The 27,462-nt window shown below is 28.5% G+C and overlaps 1 protein-coding gene across 2 annotated transcripts in view; it reads left to right on the top strand.

Annotated features, from left to right (window-relative positions):
- The first annotated feature begins 404 nt into the window (after positions 1–404).
- The window catches only part of LOC129958392 (atrial natriuretic peptide receptor 2-like), a 96,279-nt gene continuing 69,221 nt past the window's right edge, over positions 405–27,462 (top strand). The window contains exon 1 of one of the 2 annotated variants that reach the window (XM_056070859.1): positions 405–645. The gene's annotated coding sequence lies outside the window, so the exon portion shown is untranslated. Of the gene's footprint in view, positions 646–4,317; positions 4,490–27,462 lie in introns of those variants that run through there. The other variant, XM_056070858.1, reaches the window with a different exon arrangement.

Here is a 27,462-nt window from a genome sequence, read left to right as displayed (position 1 = left end):
ATTTATGCTTAATGTCATTCGCATATATAAAAATAACATATTGTCCGAGTTGCTAGGTCCCTGAACAATGTTACAGATTTCGGTGGATAATTTTTAATACTAACAATGCCAAGCATGTGTTTGCGGCAAAAGTTACCATTCTGCTCGAGTAATAAATTTAAGCACAGTGTTAAAATATACGAGTAACGTTTGGATGATGCCATACACAAAATAAAGTTAAGGAAGTTAACTTTTTATTTCAATTGTCTTCACGCTAACTTTTGATCATAACTGAAGTTATCTGACGAACGACAGTTTCGAATCTAGAATTCATCACTTTTGGTTTTGGCGCAAGCGTTTAGTGCGGAGCTCAAAATGCCCAATGTGACTTAATCACCTCGGATCAATTGTGCCATAAAAGGTATGAAAGTGAAGTAAAGAAAATTTTGACGCAAGATAATTTGGAATTATGACTTTCTCCCATGCCATGACAGAAGTTTCGGAATGTATGCCAAGTGTTTATTGCAAGAAGGAAACGCTAATTATTAATTGCATTTTTTCAAGTTCTTTAATTCACAATTAAAAATATTGAAATTTTATGTTTTGTTGGAACTGTTGCTAGCTCGACAAGGAAATTGGAAAAGTCTTGGAAATAGAATAATTCTGGTGAGTGGGTGTTTTTTGTTTATATTACATACAGATGAGAGATGTGCTTCACCAATAAAATATTCTTTCCGATATTTGTCTTTTAGATTTCAATTAGAGCCTGGGTAATTTAAAAGTGAAGATTCAAGCCTACTGCAGATAATTAGATGTTAAAAATAGTGATTGGTTAGTTTCAATTTAGAAATTAGATTTTGGCGCTCTTATTAGTAAATTTTGTAATAAAGCACGATGTATTTACATGAAACAATTCCGATAAAATATGTATTAATTCATATGAAGATTGCAATAATTACTTGTTTTATTTAAAAGAGGTTAAGGTGCATAGATCTGAGTCTTTCAGATCGAAGTTTCTCAAATTTGATTCGAAAAAAGTTTTCTTTAAATCTTTTCTTCTTATGTTTATGATTATTTCTTGCATGGAAATAGGGAGAATAAAGTTTGGCCAATGAGTTTTAAATGTAAACATACATTAAGAAATATATATTGCATTGTAAATGTATCGAAATAGATGGTTTTAGTTATCGTTGATTTTCATCTTCTACCAGGAACATCTTTGAATATTAACTTGCAAGGAATATGATCCATTATAATCGTTATTCTCCAAAAAAAATTAAAAAAAATGGGGAAGAATTAAATTGTCTATTCATTTGAACAAGATAATTTAAAATGCGATTTGAGAAAAGATTTATTCCAACATTCTTAAAAGTAAAATATTGTTTATCATTGTGTCTAAAGTTTCTTCATCGTCTGACGACTATGGGTCGCCTTAGCCGTCATAATGATATTCCGATTAAAGGGTTAAGCAGAGTGCGTTTGAAAAATAAGTGTACATTTATCACACACTAACATAAAACTAATAACAGTGTTATTGTTCATGTCAAAAATCACGAGCAGTAATCTGAAGTATATTTATAAGTATTTAGTTACTTTTCGAACACACTGCATTGTATAATTAAAATGGCTGCATCAAAGATGAGATTTTGATGACATTAGAAATGCGTCAAAAGAATTGCGAGTTCCTTTTGTCAAATCCTTATTAGTCTGTTTCAAAATAATGAAACAACAGAAGTGAATGACTTTATTTCAGTATTATTTTGTGCATTGTTTTCCCAGATTTTATGATTAATGAACATATAAATGTCACTATCTCATTTTCTACTTGCTTTTATTAATGAAAATTTAAGATTAATTACAGCCTGAAATTTATATGCAACATATTGGACAATTAAGGGCATTTTTGTTATAAAAGGGAAGAAAAATGAAAGGTATGTTTAACTGCCCCCCGTCCCCCATTGCGTCAAGGAAATGTAGGAAGCCTATAGAAACGTGTTCTATTTAAGAAGTAAATAAATGCTTTATTTTTTTTTTTTTTAATCATTCGTTTCTAAGAGGATTGAAGTAGAGTAGAAATGAATATACTTAGTGTTGTTGATACTGTGTATACATTTGTAGGGATTTTGTAGATAACTGTATGACGACTTTGAATTGATTTAACATTTTTTAGAAAAATAAGTACAACCATATTGAACCCTCCTAGTGGAATATCGATCGTGTTGTTTTTTAAAGTACATGTTAAGAAGACTGGTATTCAAAAGGGTTCAGGTTAGAGGATTACACTGACTTTGCAGAGTGGGAAAACCATACGACGCTTTTAAGATAATTTTGAATAGTATAATAATAGATTAAAAAAAAATTCTTTTCTTCAAATTTAATAGTTTTTTTTATAAGGAAATTTTTACGTTATTAATTTTAAATTGGAAATTAACTTCAAATTATATTTAGTTATTTCATTTTCATTATTTATATAGATTAAGATATATTTTGTCAAATTAAAAAAAAAATCATATAACATAGTTAAAACGAATCTAACAAGTTATTTTACAAATTCTAATGTTCAGATGCATTATTACGTATGCACTTTCTATCTTTATTACATATGCACTTTATGCATAGAATTTTGCGTTTAGAATATATAAACCACAAAATGACGTCATTACATCCAGGGTAATCAAAATTATTAGTCCCCGTTACAAGTGAGCACTGAGGGGGATACAAAATACCCGCCATTACGGTGCAGCCCATGAGTCAGCCCTTCAGAAGATATGCCACACCATTTGTGTGGAGACAATTCAACCCCACACCATTATTGTAATTACCAGGGAAGAAAGAACCTTCTTACTTATTGCAACTTCTCCTCCCCATATCTGACCAGTGGAATGGAATTTTTTTTTTTTTTTTTTTTACACATAAGAGAAAACTTGAAAAACTTAGTCTTCGTTGGTGATGATAAAAAAACCCGCAGGTACTGATGAAAAATGAATTATTTCAGAATTGAATTTTTATTCATCTATTTCTTAAGAGAGGGCAGATATTTTCTTTAGGTTTGGAAGTGAATGCACAAAATTATCAATGTAGTAATATTCAAAAGCTTCGAATTGCGAATAAAAATATATTTATGAAATGGTAAACAGATTTTTTTTTCTTTCTAGCGTAAGAAGTATATAAAAAAAAGTATTGTAATAACTAAAAATTTAGAGATTGTGAAGAATCTCTACATTTTAGACTTCTCGGAGTACTAAAAAAAATTTTTTTTTGGGGGGGGGGGGGATTTATAACTGTTTGTGAACACGACAAATCAAAAGTGCAGCAACAGAAACTGGTCAAATTCGGTACGTAGTCCTTACATAAACTTTTAGATTTCTATCCAATTTAGAACGAAATTCATGCATGAGAAATCTGTAGATCTTTTAGCATATGAGCATACCAAGTCAAAAACAGAATGATCTAGATCAAACTTTGATGTATGATTATTAGAAATGTAGATTTTTGAAAGAACTCGTTTTGCCAGTATTTTTTCACTCATATAAGAACGCAAAAATTCCCACGCGAGATGCTAGGCAGATCAAATGTATAAGATTTTAACACGAAAATTGCGGACATGTATCTAATTTTTTATTAAATCCATCAAGTAAAATGTCAATCCATCCATCTATATACGAACCCAGTAATTTAAAACACATCAAGCAAAATAAATTTATATAAAAAATACTTCAAACTTAAACCTAAATTATAGATCTATGTCAAATTTTGGATCCAATTTTTTAAAGGAAAGAATTCCAAAATTTATCAAATAGTCTTTTCTTGGTACTTAAAACTGGACGCCAAAATACGCATTGTTGTTCAAGTGGACCAAAAATTCGTTCAAAGGACACTTCCGCTGGTTATATCTGTTACGATCTTGAATTCGGGAAAAAAACTTTTGTAGCTTCGTTCGTTTCTACACTTTTTTTTTCTTTGAGCTTTGTTTCTTTCTACATTTCTTTTTTCTTTACTTTCAGTGAGTCAATTTTATATTCCCAAAAGAATTTAATTTTAAATACTTGAAATACTAATTTAAAAATTTCCATTTAAACTTGAACGGTACTTTCTGATGCGATGTAGAGTAAAAACAATAAAATTAATTCTCCTTTTATTTTATAAATTGAAAGCTTTGTCTTTGAAGCGTCTGCAACATATTTAATCACCCACTTGTAAATTCATCAGACTGGGGTAGTGATAAAATCAGATTGTTGCCAATGTCCTGATAACGCTTACATTTAACTTATCTAAAACTGCTATGGCTTTGTTCTGCCAATAAAAGAATAAAAAGGTATTTTGTTTTTTGATCGGGATATTACCTTCTGATCAGATATGTAATAGTTTCAAAATTGTTCAGAGTAACTATATCAGATACTGACGGTTCTTTGGGTTCAAACAGACGAAAAAAACCATCTACGTTTTATTAATCGCTGTCAAACTGCTTTAAAGTGATTAAATAAAAAGCTGAAGAAATATAATGTGAAATGTAAGTAATCGAGTTATTAATCTTTGCATAACGAAGCGAGTTAAAAGTTTATATTTATGATGCAATTAGAAGTAATCTCATTTTGTTTTTAAAAATCTTAAATGTTTTGCAACTCGTGATTTTGTACTGATTTTTTTTCTACGCATTTATTTGTGAAAAATAGTAAATATTTGCAATGCTTTTTTTTTTATTTTATCGATTTAATTGCTCCAAATATCGCTGTTTTTTTAAGCTATATCTTTCGCTTTTAAATAAAAACTGTTAAGACATGAACTGAAAAATCTTATACTAGATTTGTCAATACGAAAGTGTATAAAAAATATTACTTAACTGTTTATATCTAGAGAATTTAAATGTTGTGCATTCAAATCAATACTAATAAAATTTCATTATAGAGTTTTGCGCAGTTTGCTAATTTTTCATATTTTGTAATAAACTTTAAATTTCTTCAAATTACATAAATCAAATTTATCATCCGATTTAAGAATTGTCCTTATTTCCTCAATTTAGTTAAGTATTAATTAGAATAAAACACTTCCCTAAAATATCATTTATACACTTTTGTCCATTTATGTAAGGTCCAGTTGAAAATAAATTTAATGAATACAATGCTGATTAACGGGTTCAAATAGCTAAAACCTATTCTTAAAAGTGTTAATGTAAAAAGACTTAAATGTCCTGCATAATATTTTAAAAAAACGCAATGAAGTTTTCAATATTTTGTAAATATTGACTAATTGCTTTGAAATTTCACCATATCTTTCAGAAAGTTCTTACCTTGTAAACGTATTTACGAATACAATGATGACTTTTTAGATTATTTAGAAATATATAAAATTTATTGAGGATATAAAGTATGATAGTATATAAATGTTTTTGTATGCATAATATACATATATATAATATAATATCATCGATATAATGCTAAAATTAATAGTCAAAAGAAATCGAGTTAATGTTTTGTTGTCCTCTCTATATATAAACATCGCATATGTCAATTTATGGTCATTAAATAATATATAGTACATAGACATTGATATGCATAGTATTTTTCTATTGCAAAGATAAAATTTTAAAACATCAGGAAGACTTTTGTTTTTCTTTTTCCTTTCATTCGAATCACTTTTAGGTCTATCGATAATATGATACTTCATAAATTGAAATCTATAATTCAGTTTTAGACTAATTTTCGGAAGTTTTAGGCTTCAATCAGAAAATGTCTTGATTTTTTCCCCCTTAAAAATTCTAAAATGTGAATTAGTGTATACAAAACGGAGAGAGAACATCAGTACAAAAAAATTTATTCATCAATTATTTATGTAGAATTATATCAATACAGAGAAAAGTTTCCGTTTTGTTATTAAAAGAATTGAAGTGCAAGAGCATTTTAACCCTATCTTTCTCTACATTTACATCGCGTACTTTCTGCCTTTTTTACGATTTCTTTTAAATAATTTAATTTACTAATTCAAGAGATTCTGGGGTTAGGAAAAAAATCTATTTAAAAGTTTTAATTCAAACATTAATAATTTTAATCAAAAGTTTAATTTAAAAGTAAGATTTAAATTATTTTCCTGTAATTCTTTACTTGCATAGACTTGCATAACCTTTGTTAAAAAATTTATATAAAGTCCTACAGTGTAAGGTTAAAACTGGTTAAACAGAAGTTCCGTTTATTAAAATATATTTGGCTAAGCAAATGAATAAATAAAAGTATGAAATTCTTTTCCAACTAATCTTACATTTGACAGGAAAAAACAAAGGTTTTGTATCCTTGAATTATTTAATTTTCAAAAATGGCGTGTCAAAACCACAATGCTAGTCGCATACAAACTTTAAGAAGTTAAATTGAATTAAGGTTAAGAGGCATTCAACTGAATTCCCGAGAAAGGAAATTGTTATTCCCTTTTCATTAGAGAATAAAATTGTTTAATGCAATTGTAGTTGGCATGTACTTGGTACAGATGTCAAGACAAATAATCGAAAGAATGGTTTTTTTTAGTAAAGAACTGTTAAAAAAACGAGTACCACTTTGAACTCTCTCCAGTAGTTTTGAATTGTATTTTGAATAAACAAATGTGTGCTATAGAATTTCTTTTAAATTTGCATGAAGAAAATATTTCTTTCACATATTATTAAATTTCGTCGCTTTAGACATCCCCATTCTGAATTCCGAGAGCCCCATTTTCGGAATTGTCTGTTTATGTGCATAATATTTCAAAAACAGAAGAAATCAGGTAAATGAAATTTTATGTTTTTACGTCGAAATTATAAACCTGCATCAAATTTTAGATGAAATACGTCAAAGAAAAATCTGTCTATTCTCTCTTGTTCTTATGAACATAGTATCATAAACGTAAAGGCTGGGGGGATTAAATTGAGCATAAGATTTTATGAATAGAAATGTAGATATCTGTTAATTTAAATTTATGAACACGATAATTCAGAGATTTGATTGTTTTGACAGCAAAACTACGGGCCAGTATCGAATGTTTGCTTCATTTTGTCAAAGAGAATGAATCTGTAATATATACGAATTTCTCTCCACCCTACCCTGAAGTTGAACTCAAGACTTGGCAAATTGTTGATGCGTGAGAAAATCAAAGGGAAAAAGGCTTACCTTAAATTGTTTATCTTGTTTTATATTTCAGAGTTTATGACAAATGCCAATATCTGTTGCGTTTCTATGTGACATACGATTCGTAATTAACTCCTTGACTTACGAATTTACTTAATTTGGTAATTAGATGACGCATCCCATTTGGGACATTTATTGATACTTTAATTCCTATAATAAGGAGCCTTAGAGATATTAAAACCTTTCTAAATGACTTTTGTATTTTAAATTACTTAATACTTTCATTTAATTGCAAATTTAAAAATAAAAATTCTGTAATTGGATGCATGAGTAGACTTGTTATTGTATGTGAAGGGGTTAATAAGTGGATGCACTATGTAAGTTTTACTACAAGATGACAACTTTACTTTTTTTACTGATGACAACTTTACTTTTTTTACTGATGACAACTTTACTTTTTTTACTGATGACAACTTTACTTTTTTTACTGATGACAACTTTACTTTTTTTACTGATGACAACTTTACATTTTTTACTGATGACTACTTTACATTTTTTACTGATGATTACTTTACATTTTTACTGAATACTCGTCTATTTTCTGTAGCTCATTATTGAAAATTTGTGTCATTCTTTTTCCTGTATTCTAAAATGCCAACCGCTGTGATTTGTTTTGTTATGACAAGATTTCATTTTGTGGTTTGAACAGGGCTGATTTCATTAAAACTACTGGTTTCACAAAATATTACAGAAAGGTTTAAATGTTGCATTTTGCATATAATTGTCGTGCACTGCATAATTTTAGTTCTATTTTTCATAACAAAACTACTCAGTCTTGGGTATAGCTGAAAATAGTCAGTCTGAAATTTACAAAGTAATTGGTTCCGAGGTGCATAACTGCTTCCAACTTATGATAAAAAAAATAGAAATAACTTTTAAAAACAATTTTATTAGTATAGTGAACAGCAGAAATTTTCATTTGAATTTTCTATTTTTTATTGCTTCTCAAATAACTGATAGGTGACTCCACAGCAATGAAATAAAAATTTAATTTAAACAATGATTAATAATTCTAAAAATATTTTAAAAATGCATTGCCATCGAAAATAAGCAAATGTACAAAATTTCAAGCCTCTGGCACACTTAGAAGTGAGGGAAAAATCGATTACATAATTCTATTTTTACAAACACAAAACAAATCAAATTAAGTCAAAATATTTAATTAGCATGCATTTAATTAAATGCGTCTGAAATTATCTATTTACGACATCAGTTTGAATGTAGTTAAAATAAATAAAAGCAACAGATGTACAAAAAGCGCATTTTCTGCCTCTTCATCTAATTCCTTTAAAAAAAGTTTTCCTTGGTAACTCTAACGTACATTTTAAGGATATCATTAAGGAATGTAGTTGTATTTGAATTTCAAAACATAATTTAATAGATGTTTTGAATATATTGGTTATTCTGACAAGGAAATGGAGCAAAAGGTATGATCAAACTTAGCACAAGAGAAGTGGAATCAGACATCAACATATATAGAAATACCATATATCTATTGAAAGAAAAAATATGGTATATCTATGTATACGATAGAACCATACATAAACTATCTATGGCTATCAATATATATATATATAATAATAATAATAATAATATGGTAGAGTCATATATATATATAGAGAGAGAGAGAGAGAAGAAACTACACTTCTTTTTTTTTTTTTTTTTTTTTTTTTTGTAAATGATCAGTATCTCTGTTGTATATTAACTTTAGAAAGCATAAAAAATTTTACACCTCCTTTGCTCAGTTTTGCTTCAAAATTATTACATTAATAATATCTTAAAATTCAAATTGGATTTTGCACACACAAAAAAATACTGTTTTTTTAAATTTTAAATCATTTTTTATTCTTTAAGGGCTTTACGGCTTTTTAATTTTCTGTTATTTTAACATTGTGTATTTATATATTACTTATGAGATGTTTTCTCTTATTAGCCAGTCAAATGAATCGTTGGAAGTATGTATCATGCTCATTTCGTATCCCAAACAAATCAAAACTATTTACCATCTTTTGAACTTGGCTGAGCTAAACTTCATAAAGTTTCAGCGCCGTGGGACAACTGTCATTTGTAACATACTTCTCCTTAATATTGCACGAAAGAATAGTTGTTTTTATAGTCAAGAATTCGTTATCGAAATAGTTTCTCAAGGATAACGAGAATTTTAATTTCCGGTTTGAGTGGAGTTCCGATTTTTCAATCGAGTTTCTGCGTAACAAGTACTTGATTGGAATTGGTATTTTGTTTCAAATATCGAATGCGTAGTGTGATATCTACACTCCCAAGAATTGGAAGGAATTGCAATAGTAAATCAGTGCTTTTTCTTGCCTCTTTAGGAGTGAATTTTTTAGGGGGATTCGATGTAAATTTTTATTAGATAGGTTTTTTTTTTTTTTTAATTTTATATCGCTAAGAATTCAGAGTCGGAAAGAAATTGCATTTATTAGCATGACTTTTTATCAGATTTTTTTCAACAAGAATAACTGGAATTTAGAGAAACTAATCGTAAACATATGTCAGTATTCTTAAAGAGCTCGAGTAAATCGACGGAATATTTTTCAACTAATATAGATAAGATTTGTTCAAAAGTTTATTTTAAAACAAATTAAAATAAAACGTTATGTTACTGAATTTCTTTTCATGTAAAAATCATTTACTATATAAAGAAGATACGTAGCTAATGTTCTTTCTTATACAGAAATAATGAAAGAAAGAAAATTGCAATCCTATTACCAACAAGTAGCAATCTTGCAAATTTCTAGAGTTGATTTTGTTTTTATTTGATCCGAGATGAGAAATTCAATAAAGACTAGAGATAAATTTGTATTACTTTAACACGGGTATAAATTTCTTTCAGAAATATTAATGAGAAACATTTCCGTATAAAAGAAGGTTAAGAAAATATTATGAGCTTAACCATTTAATTTGCTGTTAGAACAGCATAGAGAATTTTTTTTTAACGTATTCTGTCATTTTTAAAGTAATTGAAGTGTAAACTATTTAGTACGCTTTTCCCAAGAAAGTGATAAAATATTTTCTTTTTAAGAATTTTCATTTTTGTATTAAGTTTTTAATCAAAATTTTGATAAAATGTTATTAGTAATCAAGATAAAATTTCTCTGAGAAATTCAGGTGTAAATATATTCTTATTTGACGAGCTCTTTTTTATTATTTTTCTTTTATTCGTTTTAATAGTATATCTATCCATCCATTCATTCATGTTTATGGATTTTTTTTTTGTCTATTTGGTCTTCTAAGGAAAAGAATACATTTCAGAATATTATAAGAATACACATATTCGTAATATTGTCAGATGAAAAATCAGTTACCACTATGATTATCTTTACTTATGTTATTGATAAAGATTTAAAAGCAATCTACAGAAAATCTGCCAATCAATCAAGAAAATCAAAGTTGGTACCTTTTATAAATAGAGAAGTTATAGACAAGCATTAGAATGATAGATATAACGAAATGAAAATAGGCGAACGCAAAACAAAGAAGAAACAAGTATTAGCAATATGGAAAAAATAAACTCATTGTAGTAGAGTGACAGATTAACCATCTAAATTAGCTCTTTAAAATTGATAATTTAGATCATAAAACTATTAAAGAAAGTGATAATGGGAAAATATATCAAGTTTATTTAACGTGGTAGCCGAAATTAGAAAATTTCTATAGTTTAATGATAAATTTAGTGTAATTTTTTTCTAATTTCCTTTTTAGGATTGTATTTTTTCAATCATTTATCTTTTGCTGCTTCTGTTTGTTTTAGAATTAGGATATAAAACTATTTATATCACAAGGGGAAAGTGGGAAAATTTTTAGCACCTTAAAAAAAGCGTAAAATTGATAAATCCAATTCCAAAGTATTTTCATATGAAGAAATCTGAAATATGTAAATAATTTTCTTCCCAAAATGCGTTACTCTGAAATTAATGATCATATTTATTATTCATTTTGACCTGTTTAGATATTATGACTCTTAATATTTATGACCAGCATAATATTTAAAACAAAAATATTTGAAACTAATTTTGACAGTTGCCAGTACAAAACTCGCCTAATTGCAAAAATTGACAATCAAGAGATGCTTATACTCTGTCTTGATTTTACAAGTTAATGAATTTGGTACTTGAAGTGACATTTTGAAGTCGTTAAAAAAAATTATCTATATAAAGTAATTGACAATATAAGTTTCAGCATGAACATATAATGTAAACTTGCACTTCATTACAGCCTCTGGAATTAGGGTCAGAACTTCAATCATTCTAACAAATATTAGAACAATGTGAGTGAGCATTAAAAATGGAAATTTAAAAAATATATGCAATTCATGAAATAAAAATTAAATGCAACAAATTAGATCATATCTTTTCATTCAATATAGCTCTTTGCGAAGATAAGAAAATTTGCATTGACTTGTCAAGTCTCAATATCGGTCAAAATAGTGATGGAAAATCCAGCATTAGTTTTCCAGTAGTGTGACACAGAATTTTTAGCATGCGATCATTATCCTGGATGTGCTTTAAAGATCTTAATACATGAGTTTGAAGCCAAGTAAGGGCATGTCTTTGTCTGATGAAGTCACTGCAGAAGACATTTTTGTCATCATTCAGGAAGCTCATAAGTTGTCTATTTGATACTTCGGATATTTTAAAGGCTACAATTCTCCTCCCCCAGATAAATTCTGTCTGTTGTTGGTTTCCAGAGATGGAAGTAGTTAAGAGTCGAGCAGTAAGAAAATGTGGTGGATATCCAATATTAAAAACTCCGCAATGGTACTGATGTTGAACCCCTTAAGATAGCAGGAGACCAAATCGTGTACTAAAACGAGCATGATTTTGTACCTTTGCCAAAGGTTGTTTATAGTATGTCCTTTTACTGACTTTTGAAAGTTTTCCTATAGGAATCTACCCAAGACTACCTGCTGCAATGATTCTCATGACTAGATTTCGGGGGGAAAATTTCATTCTTCACCGATTATGGTCCCTATAACCCAAAACCACTCTTCGTTCAAAAGTTATATATAATATGCTTATAAGGTTTTGCACATCTTATCTTGCGGACAGGGTAACCAGAGTAATTTTGTTTGAATTTTAACTGGCTTGGAGTATATTGTTAGAAATGTAAAAAAAAACTCGGACGAGTTCGTAAATAGCTCATCTAGCTCAAAGGGGTGGACATTTTCATTTAGCTATAACTTTCTTAATATTGAAGATAGAAAAATAAATCGAATGAGCCAAATTGGCGCCTCATTAAGACGAACAACTTTTGTATTTAAAATTTTTCACAATGACTAGGTGGTATTTAAAGTTATAACGGCAATACTTTTCAGCCCCTAACTTCTATGATGATTTTCAAGCCCTAATATTGATTGTTCCTAATAAAACCAAATTATGTTGCCATATAGTAATTTAAATGTAAAGGAATTTTTTCTTTTGTTCTTTTTGCATCGACATCCCATGTCTTTTTCCACTCGGCGAGATAGATGCTAGTTGCTTTTACGTTCGGGATATTTATTATGTTGGCCTGGGTAATATAATGCAATTTCTAAATCGTGTAATCAGATTGGTGTATTTGTGTAGAAAAACATTGAAAAGCGTTTTCTATCCAAGTCATGAACCGGCTATTAAATTCGTTACTTTAATCATGTCTATTGCTAATAAGCAAGCTTATGTAATTAGAAACACGGAATGATGGAATATTTAACATTAAAATGATAGAGTTTTTGTAACTTTAGACTTATATATTTAAAGTAAAAAAAGGGGGGCATTTCATATTAAAATTAATTTTATGGCAATTTTAATGCATAAAAGAAAGTAAATTATTAGTAATGTAAATATTTATCGTTATAATTACAATAATTTTAAATAAAACTTTTATAATGTAGCCTTTATTAATTATGCCAATAAATTTTGTCTTTTTTCCGATCTCGATAGCATAATAAATTATTCAAGATAATTTTTTGGCGTTTTCTCGGGAAAAAAAATGAAGCCATGCGAACATGCAAAAACTTTTGTGGTTTAATTGCTGCAACCGCACCGATTACTTACGGTTTATCAAATAACTAGTGTTTTATCAGATATAGGTGTCATTTTCGAGATATCATGGTGAACTCAGAAAAAAAAAACATTCAAACATGTACATTTCTACAGAAAGTAAAACGCTTTTTACAACACACACATACACACAAAACTGCGATTCAATTAAGAGTTTATATGGAAATTATCAAATTCTTCTGTCAAATCGCGTTTCCTCTGAGTATTGTTGACATAAAATTTTTGGTTTGATGAAAGGTGTTGGTGGTTGCTTTGTACAATTATCCCTACTCTATTCTGATAAGTTAGAAATTTGTTTGAAATTTTAATCTTGTTTCCTTTTTTTAGTATTTAAAAATTTCTAAAATAACTTTTAAGTTTTTTTTTATATATATTATCCCATTATCATTTGTTTGATTAATTTCATTGGTTTTCTCTAAACTTGCTTTATTGTATAGTTTTCGTCTAAGTAATTAGACTTTAGAAAATTTTCTAAGAGTTAGAAAGAGTTAAGAGTTCTAAGACTTTAGAAAATTTTCTGAAATGTAAATTTGTTATTATTCTCTTGTAAAAAAAATATGCAATCAACAGGCATTAATTTTTCCGAAAACATTTATAACATTTAAATACTTTCAGATGATTCAGTAGGCTGGATCAATTACAATATTATCTTGCAAGCAAATAAAAGTGCAGAATTTTTACTTTGAATGTAGCATTTATTTAAAAAATTTATTTTAAAAATTTACTTCTATTATTCTAATTTCTACTCTATCTAAAAGAAAGTTTAATTTTAAAAATTGTCACATATTTTGAAAATATGCCCAGATTTTTCTGATAAATCTTTTGACTTGATTTTCTCACTCATCGTTTCTTTTTTCTTTCTTAGTATTTTCCTCTTAAAACTATACAATATTTCTACGTAGATGCTGCCACTTTATTCTGAAAGTCGTTCCATTTCCCAAAATTTTGGAATATTAACGGTTTATTAAAGAAAAGGGATCATATCATTGTTATATCAAAATGATGCATGTCAAAATAAAACATATTATTGGTGGAAAAAACTAGTATAATTTAGTTATGCTCTCAAGTAGTTTGAAACTCATAATCGTTGCATTTTGACACAATGTCATTTCGCGGCTGTAATATCAAATTGTCTTATGTCCAAAACCACTCACAGCAAAATATGAAATTTTGATATAGCAACTGGAACCACTAGAGACATTTGATATTTTGTGACAACATACAATAATTTATGAAAAGATGCTGATAATATCTGCGAGTGATTTGCATCAATGAAATGCTAAATATTTTAGAGATATGTTTTTCCTTAAAAGAAGTAGTTAAGGAAATTTTTGTAATCAGTAATACAAAATATATTTCATGATATCTTCAATTAATTGAGTTGTTTTTTATTAACATTTGAGAATAATCTTGTTCAGGTTACATTCTCTTTATCAATTTTTTTTCTTGCTTTTCAAATCATGAGATAATCAGAATCGTATTAGAAAACATCAGAATTTGTATTGTGAAAATTCTTCAGTTACGAAAAACTGAATTGTTTATTTCAACGTATTTTTTTTGTGCTATAAATTACAGTCTTGAACTGTAAATTGTGCTTCCTCATTCAAAATTGCATACAAACTGAGGAATAATGCAAATTTTTCCTTAATCTTGGAACATCACAGAAACAGGGCTTTCAAAATAATCACTCCTTTCACTTTGAGTGCAAATAGTTTTTTAATTTGAAACTTATTTTATTAAAAAATGTCAAGCCTTTTGAGGTCGGTATTTTCATTTTATGCGTCTTTATTCAATGGTAAGCCTGTTTCGACCTTTATTGCATTTTTACTTATTTCCTTCATTCGCTTTATTGCCATGAATTATCACTGTGGGACATAAATGCATGGTATTATCGTATTTTTAAATTCGTAAGTCAAGGTTAAATCATTCAAATACTTTAAAATTAACGAAATACTTAATATCTCATTTGTTTTATTAACTATAAATTGTTACTGTAACGCATTCCTCAAACAAAAAATGTCATCTAAATTAGAATTAATTCAGAAGATTAAATCAATTTTAATTCTTGGAAATACGCAATACCTTCATTTTTCAAAATGAATTTGAGAGAAGTTTATTTTAAATAAATACCTCCTTTATAATTACTCGAAACACAAAACTACACTATTATAATTGTTTTTATATGGATTAGAATACTATTCTATCAAGCTGCCCGATATGAAGTTACTTATGTGTAAAGCATCAACAAAAGTTGATAGTAATGTAACAAAGAAGACGCTCTTAAAAAAAAAAAATTGATTCATTTTTTAAGGTCTATACGGAACTCAACTCGTTTTTTTTTTTTTACATTCTTTTTCTTAACATCTTTGTTTATTAATTTCATGTTAGCAAAGATAGTTTTGTAATAAATATTTCATTTATTTCTTTAGGAGCTAGAATTGGTTATTTCTGCAGAGTTGTATGATCTTAATGATAATTCAATATTAATATTTCCAGAACTTATTAATGAGTTACTGTAATTAGTTTTAAATTTTAGCTCCATATGAAAGGCACTATCTTGTAATGAATTTAATTTGCCAAAACTGATTATCCTTTTTATGAAATCTTATAAACTATGAAATAAAAATTAAAAAATAATTTTTTTAAAAAAAACGGACTTTTATTGTTGTACTAAATATAAAAAAAATTCTTTTATGAAATGTCTAATGGTCAAACTAAAAATTATAAAAGCTTGTGGCGCTAAAAGACATTAGTGCAATAAAATTTTCATAAAAAGTAAACTCCTAAATATCCATTACAACTTATCATGTATTGTGAATGGTAGTCAAAATTGCAGTTAACTTAGAATATTTCTTTTTATGCATCATGCAATTGCAATTTTTATTCTCCACTCTAGAGTTTGATTTTTTTAAATATCCTCAACAGTACACGAAGGCTCGCTTTTTAAAAAATTTAATGGGCATGAAATTGTGTTGAATGCTTTGCAGCAAATATGCTTCTGCACAGAGTATAAGAACAAAAAAAATGTGTAGTTTTCAAACCTTCAGCAGTAACTTGCTATTCATCATGTCTTCAAATACTGATAAACTTGAAAGACAATCAAATTTCAAGACTGATTCCTTTGCATTATTAATCAAATTTCAAGACTGATTCCTTTGCATTATTAATCCAATTTCAAGACTGATTCCTTTGCATTATTAATCCAATTTCAAGACTGATTCCTTTGCATTATTAATCCAATTTCAAGACTGATTCCTTTGCATTATTAATCCAATTTCAAGACTGATTCCTTTGCATTATTAATCCAATTTCAAGACTGATTCCTTTGCATTATTAATCCAATTTCAAGACTGATTCCTTTGCATTATTAATCCAATTTCAAGACTGATTCCTTTGCATTATTAATCCAATTTCAAGACTGATTCCTTTGCATTATTAATCCAATTTCAAGACTGATTCCTTTGCATTAATTAAAATATATTTACAAGGATAAAGAAGATTTTTAATAATTGTAAAATCCACTAGTTTCTTTTGAAACGCTGTTAATAAGGTTGAAATTTTAAGAAAAATTTTCAAATTATTACTTATTATTAAAAATCTCTTTTCATGCGATATAGTAACCAAAAAAAGGTTTTAGTTTTTAGTAGTTCTACTTAGCTTTAGTTGACTGACATTCATCTAGTTTGGAGCTCAGTAATCCAAATATTTCAAAAATGATCTCAGAATTATCATATCAATCATAATTATAGGCTATTTTTTATTTATTTTTAAGAGGTTTTGTATAAGGTGTGTTACTTCTAGTATTGATTACTTGTAAAAAAGCTAAACTTTATATATAAAAAATTAGTTATGTATTTACTGAAATGTATTTATTGCAGCACATAAACATTACCGAAATGATCATGAACGGTAATTTAGCCACAATTTCATTTAAAATGATCTTCAAAAAGAATTCCTTCAAGTCAAGGAAATTCTTGAACACTCATGAAATTTTCGTTCCTGAATTAATTTTAATTTTTTTGTATTGCAAAACCAAACAGAAAAATATTGTGTATAGCAGAGAGTAAATAACTGCTTTTCGCACATACAGAAAAAAAAATCCTCTTTAAAACATTCATAAATTAGAAAATGAAACTATTTTGAACAATTACTGGAATTATTAGAGAAATGTTACAATTCAGCATCTATTTGGCATCTATGAAAATTCTCAAATGTTTCGCAAGTAGGGAAATATTAGACACAGAAGCAACAATGCAATATCTTTTTTAAAAAAAAATACCCAAATGTTACTTATTTGAAACAATACTTTTGATTCTTTTAGCCATAAATCTGAAATCATTCAAAATAAATCAAATGCATATATTCGAAATAAATGATTTTGGATATAATTCGAAGGATTTATTTGAAAGTAGAAAATATTAACTGAATCAAATCGGTGCGTGTAGAGAAGACAAGAGTGTGAGATCTTGTAATACATTAGTTGTCGATTTATTTTTCATAATTCACATGTTCATGATGAAAATTCCATGTTGAACGATTTCTGTACGGTTTGTAGTTTCTAGTTTCGTAGCATAGATTAATTCCGAAATCCCCGGATCTCACAGTTTGCAATTCTTTCCTTTGGGATCATATTACAGCACTATACAGCATTTGGGATTATAGTACAGTGTTGAATGAGCTTCAGGATCGAATTACCAGTGCTTTTATGAATATAGTTAATGGCATACTTCAGTGAATAGCATTATTATGGGGTGAATAGGATTATGTAAATGTAACCGTGTAAAGAAGGGAAAGGATATAGAACTCTTGTAACTAACTGGAGGAAATAAGTGTAACATTTCCGTTTGTCCATAAGTATTTATTTTCACAGTAGTAATACTTTTTTAAATATAGAATAAAAATCAGATGTCCATTTAATAATTTCCCACGATGTTATTAATGCTTCAAACAAGCAGTAAAAACGAATGAGACATGAAAATCAATATTGAAAAATTCATTCCTTTTTAATGCAATTCTCATGGCTAAGTCTGCTAGAGTACTCATTCCTTCCACTTTAAACAAACAAGGAAAAAAAAGTTCTAATGTAAATTGGATGTCAGGGAGAAACAGAATTTCACCTTTAAAATCTTTTTTTATAATGGAAGTATAAAAATAGAGGGGAAATGGAACATCTTCACCTGTTCTCTAACTGTTTGGATTTCTTTAATTCATATTTTAAGATCTAGATAGCATTAAAGGAAGAAAAAGTATTTATTATCATGCATTTTTAGTATTACATTTTTCTTCGCTAAGTGCATTCTTATTTTTAAAAATATCTTTCGTGAATTATTTTTTCAAGCTTCTATAGCAAACGAACAGATATAGAAAATCCAATTCAAAAACCAGTTGCACTTTCCATTCTTGAATCCTTTTAGCAAATCTCAACGAAAATTGTTGGAAAAAAGAAAATTGTTGTAATTGTTGTATTATTGCAACAATTTAAGGAAGGATATTGGAACGAATCTTTGAAAAATCTATAGATAACTAATATAAAATGTTTTTCTTCCTATTTTTGACGAATGAAATTTATTCGAAGTCTATCACACTATGGGGTTAGCAAAAAGTGTGTAAAGAAAAAAAAATTAAATATCATAGTCGCTTAAATACTGTTGATTTTATTAACGGTTTTTAACCTTTTTATGGAAAAACTACTATTTGATAATCAAAAAATACATAACTGCTTTTCAAAAGAATCTCTCAAAATGAAGGAAACCAAATATTAACAGAGAACCAACCATAAAAACGAAAAAACAAAACCGTAAAATCGAATCAAAACCAATCTCATACGTTTTAGCCCTTTCAAAACATTCTGTTAGGGCCTTAGAAAATTTAAAGAAAAATTATTTAAAATGTTTGAGTGTATTTAACTCTAAATAAATATTCGTTTAAAGAATGATCGATCCGAACGAAATTTTTTAATAGGTTATTTCTGCTCTTAATGCTTATCAATTATCTATCGTAATCAGTGATTGTTATTTGTCGGTAAACGCAACGTGGTAGGTGTAATACGCATTGTCAGATCACAGCGTCATTACTTATTGCGAGAAACAAAGCAATGGTTAAAAAATAAATCGCAAGTGATTAGAGATATCTTTTTAACTAAGGTTAAGACCAAGATGATGTAATGAGATTCAACTCTTTAGTTCATATGATAGTTCACTTCCATGCAGTTGATCCACTTGATGTCAGTCACGTGCTACTCGTCACTGCGCATGTCATCTGACATCTAACTACTCATTGCCATATGGTTGGTCTTTCTGTTACATGCAAAGTGGTTCCAAAATTGGAGCAGCGCGCTTCACATGTATCATTTGAGCATAAATTGATTTCATTTTCTGCTTATTTCTTGCAGATGAATGGATTTTCACTAGATTTCATTCTAATTAATTGCATAACTGTGTCCATTATTTTATTCTACCTAATTTTTACGTGAAGCTCTGGAAATTATTTGTTCTGGTTTTAACTTTTTAATATCAGCTGATGGTCAATGGAATGGATCGTGTAGTTAATTTTTAGATTTAATGTTTTACTTGTATTTTGACCCTTAAAAAGTGATATTAGTACACAGGAAATAAAATGACCCAAAGCCTTTTAATTGTTTGCATTATGAAAATTTGGAGAAAAATTCAATTAATTTTTGAGATTTATCTCCTGATCATAGCTTAAAACTATGAAGTATACCCAAATAAGCAATTTATAAAGCTTAAAAGAGAAATTTAACTCTTTATGTAGAAGGTAAACAAAATTTTTGAATAAACACGAGCGATTTTCCCTAACTTTCTTTAGCGTAGATACTATTAGTTCGGCAAATTAAATTTTTGTATTAACTTTTACATTTTGCTTTGTCAGATAAAGCAAAATGCTTTATTTTAGACATTTTTTAAGAAAGACCCGCCATAAGAACGTGAAAAAAATTTATTTTATGTGGTATTCTGATTCATCAACAACATAAAACGCATTAAAATATTCTACAAACATGTATTAAAAATTTAGCGTTTGAGTAATTCAGGTAAAAATTTTGATAATCAAATTTTAGTTTATATATTATGAAGACCAAAACAACTGTTTTTAAACACTTTTGTTTAGCTCGTTTCATGTTTCTAAAGATGGAGTATTTTTATCGATTTTTCACTCGTATCCTGATGCGCTTATAATTAAGGTATTGAAGATATTAAGCTAATGCGTTTTCTTTTATGTATTCTGAAAGAAAAACAACAATTAAAAAATTTTCTGAATTAAGATTAATTTAATGATATTTCTTAATTCATTAACAGTTATTAATTAAATCAAATTTTGATTCCCTTCGAGTGATTCCATCTGATAATGGATTTGAGAAATTAGTAATCTCAAGATTAAAAAGTATAGAATCATTAAAATAAATTCTGCTGTTTAGCAGTTATAATTTATAAAACTAATAATAGCAATAGGTATTTTAAAAGCTATATTAAATTAAATTTTTTTGCCTTTAATTCTTTCATTGCAATGAAATTTTAAGTTTAAAAGTATGTGACATTATAATAATTTTATTGCTACAAAAACCTGAGTTTGATTCTATACGAAGCTTTGAATTAAATTATCTTCTATCAGAATGGCACATTTGCCTTTATAATATTTAATCTGTTTCCAACTTATTATTCATATTCAACAAGTACATTTTCCGAATATAATTGTTTTTACCATCTTTATAAAGATCCTAATAACATTATCTTATTACCATCAATGGTGTGATTAATTTTTTCTAAATTACTCAATAATTTTATAGAAAATAGTTTTTAAGGTTTTGAAACTCTTGACCCTTTCAAGCCTGATGAGGCGTCTAAACTTCATTCAAGTCAATGATTTTTTTTAAAAAAAATCATTTTTAAAAAGGTTCAAGTACGTCAAAAATGCGATAATCGCACCTTGTTATGTTGAAAAACATACTTTATAGTATTAAACCTCGTTTAAGTATTTAAAAATAATCGTTATTTTGTACACAATGAATTTGGCCGTTTTGCAGGATTCGGAATAATTTTGATTTCATTTGGAAATATTTGAAATATTCAAACGGAAAATAACGCAACGTGCGAAGAAAAAAATAGAATGAATTGACTGATTTATATGAAACAAGTATGTAAACATTATTGACAGGAAAATATCCAGAAATTTCTCACAAAATAAAAAAAATAAAACTTTACAAAAAGAGCTGCATTGTCATCTAATATGTAGGCTAAAATTAGATACGCAGGACTGCATTGTTCTGATTTCTGCGTATCTCTAAATGGTAGCTTATGTCAATATTGGAATAGGAAGAATTGTTGTTTCTATTTTCCAAACAAAATCAAATCCATCAAGTTAGGAAAGTAATTGCATCATTCATTTTGAAAAAACGGCTGAAGAAATTGATGTCAATGTTCCGTTCTCTCAGTTGTGTGCAGAATTCTCTATTTTATCAATTAGTGCTTTAATCGATTCTCTATTTGTTTAGACAGGTCTTTAACCAATAGATCAAGTATGCAAACAGATTCAAAACTGCAGTTTTCTCATTTTTTGAAAAAGACATATAACACATAGGCACATAAAGACAAAATTCATCTCGGAAACCATAGATATATTAATCTGGTCTCGTCTACGGAATTAAGGGCTCATGAATTCCAAACCCAATTTCACTTAAGATCTGCCATTTATGCGAGTTTGATGCACAATAAATTTGCTGTTGCGAGTCAAACATCCTCTGGCTGGTCTGGCGGAGAAATTTGTTGAATAGTTTTCACAATTAAGATATTTCTTTTAGCGGGGCATTTGAGTTTCGTCTCACAGTGAGACTCTAATTTTAGATACCAAATCGATCAAATCAACATCGAAACCTGAATTTTCCTCTGAAAGTGTCAAAAGGGGCATCCAGATATAAATGAAATAAATCGTTATTATTAACAACGTTAATAAGTTGGCAGTTTAACATTATTTGTACATATGAGAAAGATATAGTTTTGCAAGAAATTCTGGAAATGGCGAGCACACTTGGAAACCAGAGATACAATGTAAAGGACACGAATGGTCTACTATCACGAAAGAGCCGAGTTCCGCCATCTATTTAGTAGGCATTTAGATTCTCTTTTTTGTTTACGCGAGAAGCCAAGAGAGTGTCACAAGCTGCTACGCACAAATACCATCTAAAGATGTAGAAGAAAAATTCACATACACACAAAATTCTGTTTTGTGAGCTATGTCGGTTTTCATATAATTCTGGCAGAAACGTTAGTTTCTGTGAGTTAATGTAATGTTAGTCTTCTTTCATTTGATGATTCTCATGAACGATTCCTCTTTTTAAAAATCGGAAAACCTTACTTTTAAATTACATTAAGTTGATCCAAGATGAGTATCAATACGTAAAAGAAAGCTGAAATTATGGAATATTTAAAACCTTTGTCAGTTTTATTAATAGGATAGATATGCGTTTTGAGAAGGATGGAACTTGTATGTATGGCATATATTTGAATTTGTGCAAGCAACTTTGGATAACTTTGTGCATTATTGTGTGAATCGTGATAATATGAATCTTGAACTATCTAATAGCGCATTTTTAACAAGCTTTCATACAGAAATATGTAAGATTAAAATCATTATAAAATGAAATCTGCTTGTACTATTAAACATATTACCTACATTTTTAACTTAATAAATTGCGATTTAGCAAAATAATTTTGTCGAAATTATCAAATAATTGAGATTAATAGATCTAAAATGCTTTTGGTTGTCTTTATCAGCGTAGGACAAGGTTAAAACACATAAAAGGTAATTTATCTTATCTCAAAGTGATTAACACTAGTAATTATACCCTAATGGTGATAATAATCCTTATCACAATTCATCTTTATGGTCTTTTGGTTACACAAATATTGCTAGTATCTGGACTTTTCAATTTCTTTTTAACGATGGCATATAACGATCTATATTCGGTTGATGACCATCATGTATTACATTCAGACGATTTCTCAGTTTTATTTTCCGAATTTATTTTCGTTTGAAGTTACTGATTGAAGTACCGGTTTTTAGTTTTCTAAGTCTGCAAAACTGCCGTTGCTAATACGTTTAAAATGCTGGTTCTCTAGCTTAATGTCACCAGGACTACCTGAATCGCCATTTCGATAGATAGGATATTTTTTTTTTTTTTCTGATGGGCGCCAATAACTCCCCTGGATTCTACTCCCCATAAGGAACTAATCTGTCTGTCTGCTAATTACTCAGTGAAACTTTACTTCCCTGTCTTAATGTGTCGCTTCGTGCGTAAAGTATTCTTCTTCATGGGAAAAAACAATGGGAAAACTTCCTGGGAGATTGAAAGCGGTCCCAGATCTGTGACTTGATAAGGAATTGTATAACTTTTGTTTCTCTAACAGACTTGCCTTTTTGAATAGTTACTTACAGATTTCACCCAGTCTTAACCTATTGATTAAAATAGCCGGAATCCCAAAGGAAACATTTTGTAAGAACTTATAATATCTTCTGTTTTTCATTATTACTTTTAATAACTATGTATATGGAAGGCTGTGATCACAGTTCGGAAAAGAACTAATTATCAAAGTGGGAGACTGCAAGTTTATTTGCGTAATAGATACGCGCAGTAGGTACAGTTACTTGCAATAATTGAATTTACTTGGCGCATACGCAAAAATTCAAAAATCGTGCCGGCTTGTAAATTATTAGACATAAATCAGTGGATAAATTTATATATAAATGAATGAATGCGTATGAATGATATTATAAACTCTTAATTTAATCCAAATTAATTTCCCAAACTTTATCTTAATTTAGCCCATAGTGACTTCATTCTAAAAATATTCTATTTCGTGATCCAATTCCACTTTCTGTTTAATTAATCCCTTTGTAAAAATAATGCGCCATCAGTAAGTTCTACGTATCAAATGAAAGTGATATCATCTGTACCCTTGAAAAGGTGTCAAAGGTCACCACATTGGCGGCTGGTCAGAAATCCTATGTTATATAAGACTAGTGATCATTTGTTCGTCCTTTTTTTTGCCTTCTGTGTTTGTGCCGCGCTGCGTCTTGTTAATAATCATGCTTTCTCGAAATGGATATTAAAACGAAATTAAAAATACCAAGTCTTTACACTGAATTCTACTTAAATCAAAAATGTTACACACACACACACACACACACACACACACACACACACACGCACACACATATATATATATATATATATATATTAGTCCTAAAAGTTAAGTCTAACATATAAAAGTGAGTAGATATATTTCATCTTGTTTATCTAAATGATTAATATTCACACAAAGATTTTTAAAAAATACAATATATGGTCAATATTTGTATTTGGTTTTTCTATTATCGCATTCTTTCGGAAATAGCATATACAGAGTTGACGGCCCATCTACACTCGCATCTAGATTGCCTACTCCTGAAATTGCAAAAGAAATCATTCATTTGCAACCAATGATGTGAAAACCAAAAATTCTAAAGTGTTCTGAATGAAAATTCAGATACCTACAAATCGTAAATTTCTGATTTCCGTTATGAAAGTCGAAGCATATACATTTTTCCCACTTTTCATGTTTGTGGAATTGGACTTTAATCGATTTTTTTCACTCATTTCCTAATGTTATGGAGTTTGAAATTTTAGATACTAGAATGAACTCGATGACTATGCACTGTTTTAGAATTTTATTTTCTTTCATTTAGTGAGGAGATTTGTTGGTGAATTTAGGAAAAATTAGTCTCACAGTTCCATAACATCTGTAATAATGAATTATGAATTGAATTCTAAAAATAGAAACTAATTAAAATACTCTCTTATTGATACGCTGATAATTTTTTTAAAGTGTTTATTTAACTTAGTGTTAAGGAAAGATATGAATAGCTGTATGATTAAAAAAAAAAAAAAAAAAAAAAAAAGGGAACACTAGGAATTCCATTTATGTGTGTGAAATATATATATTTTTTTTCCTTCAATAGAAAGTAAAATTACGTTCTGTTGTTTTATCTTTGTAATGGTTTCTAAACAATATGATAGATAACATCGTTTTTTTTTTAAACCTGTTGAATGAACAAATATGGCATTGGGTATATCTCAAATTTTGTCGTTATGTTGTCACAAATTTTGTTGTCAAAGCTATTGAATCCATCTTTTCAAACTCAAAAACACTGCTCCCAACTACTTTAAATATATTCGTATTGAATCATATATATAAATTCGACTGTATCAATGCTATTCTTCCATTACTGAATGCAGCAAAAATTTTATAGAATCGAATATTCAATATAATTTTTGCGTCATAGTCAGATCTAAAAATCACAATATTGGAATAATGATCTAGTATTCAAAAATTGTAGTTTTGTTCGGTCCAATGTAAATATTAACGAATTTTGCCTTCTCCTACTGGTTGAATAATATTGCATAGTAAATTAAATAACAACTCAACAGATCTATTAATAAGGTCTTACTTGCAGGAACATTTGAAAGCCAGTGCCCCTAAAGATCAGCTGTATATATGGGCTTATAGCTCATCAAATTTGATGTTGGGAGCCAAGCTTCCACACGCTGGTGAGGTGTAGAAGTCTGAAGAGGGAATATTGGAATAGGTGCCCTCCTCATTTTACTGGGATCAAAATTGTGAAGTCCCTGCAAAAAATATCAGTCGTGTTGCCTTTTAAATAATGCTAATTTTACTAAATTAAACTACCAGATGTATTTGCTTATACTACCCCGAAAATGGATATTTTTTAAAATATCTGTGCTTGATATTGTGGGACACGGGAATTTGTAGAATTTGGATGCTAGGAACAATAACTGTTCAAAATAAATAATAATTAGTTCAAAACAACAAAGGTTTGTTGAATTCCTCAAAATTTCATTTTTTTTTCTAAAATTAATGCTGAAATACAGTTATCTGGAAGGCATGTTTATTAAGTAGTTTTTAATTTTTTTAATTAAAAATTGACTCGCTTTACATTAAGGTTCACTGAAGATCATTTCAATCAAATGCTAAAATAATGAAAATGTAATGAATTTTCTAAAAAGCCAACTTTGCATAAAACTCATTACTTATTGAGTGTAATAGTATTAAAACATCATTCATGAAAGAGTTAGTTCAACTCTTTCTAATTAACATAATGGGCATATACGTCCAGGAGATCAGATTTCATTCTTTATTAAGTAAATAAATCTTACTTTTACATGGGTTATTGTAGATACACTAGTATCGTATTTTCAGATTTCAATTATTAATTAATCTTTAATGAAATTGCATTTAGGCTTGTATAGATAATGCCACCAGGTAGTGATTTTGCGAAACAATAGATCTCAAAATTAAAAAAAAAAAAATGGAAAGATAGAAATTCTTCCAATCTTTCCATAGAATTTCCTAGTTGGAAAAAAAAAATCTTATTTAGCAAGCTAATAAAAGTGTATTTTTATAAACTATTTTTAAATTTTTATGTATTCGTAAAGGAAGTATGCAAAAATATTGAAATCATTGAAAAATTAAGCTTAGGATGAATTTTTACATTTTAGAATTCGTGTTATTTGAAATGTAAGATGAATGAAATTTAGCATAGTTGCATCCTTTTAGTATCCTTCATGTTTTAGCATGTTGAATCCTTTTCACTACACAACAAAGCCAAACGCAAAAAGCATTGCATTGTTTTATATGAGAAATCCCAGGGGATACTTTTCTTGTTAGTTCTTAACAAACATATAAGAATGACATGCTAAGTTGTGAAAATATAATTATTAAATTTATTACCGCCGCCCAGAAATAATCGATTCTCAATTTTATAGGCTTTAGAAGCTCTATTCGTTTTTTAAATTTTTATTTGAAGAACAAATTTGGTCAAAACCATCCATTTGCTTTTGCCTGCTCCCTATACAATGAAACCTTTGTATACCTATATCGTCTTTTCTTTTTGTATGGTTAAAGGGGCTTCAGTTCCGTGAGGGGACAATATCTATAATAATAACTGCAAAAAGCTTGGTGTTCTTTGTGATGTCATGAACTGCAAATTCTTTGTCATATCACCTTTCGCCCCTTCAGAGTTCTTACTTAATCGATGTATCTTGAACCTACTTACAGCGATAATCTCAATGTTAGAAAATACAATTCCGTCTCCACCCCAACTCCGTCCTTTTGGAAGACGACACTTCATAATACAAAATGTGAGATAACAGGAAACCGGGGGGAAAGACCCAGAAACCGGAGCTTGTTGTAGCAGTAGGGGGTTTC

This window comes from Argiope bruennichi, chromosome X1, assembly GCF_947563725.1.
Source record: "Argiope bruennichi chromosome X1, qqArgBrue1.1, whole genome shotgun sequence".
NCBI classification, from domain to species: Eukaryota; Metazoa; Arthropoda; class Arachnida; order Araneae; family Araneidae; genus Argiope; species Argiope bruennichi.
This window is presented reverse-complemented; position numbering and strand designations above follow the sequence as displayed.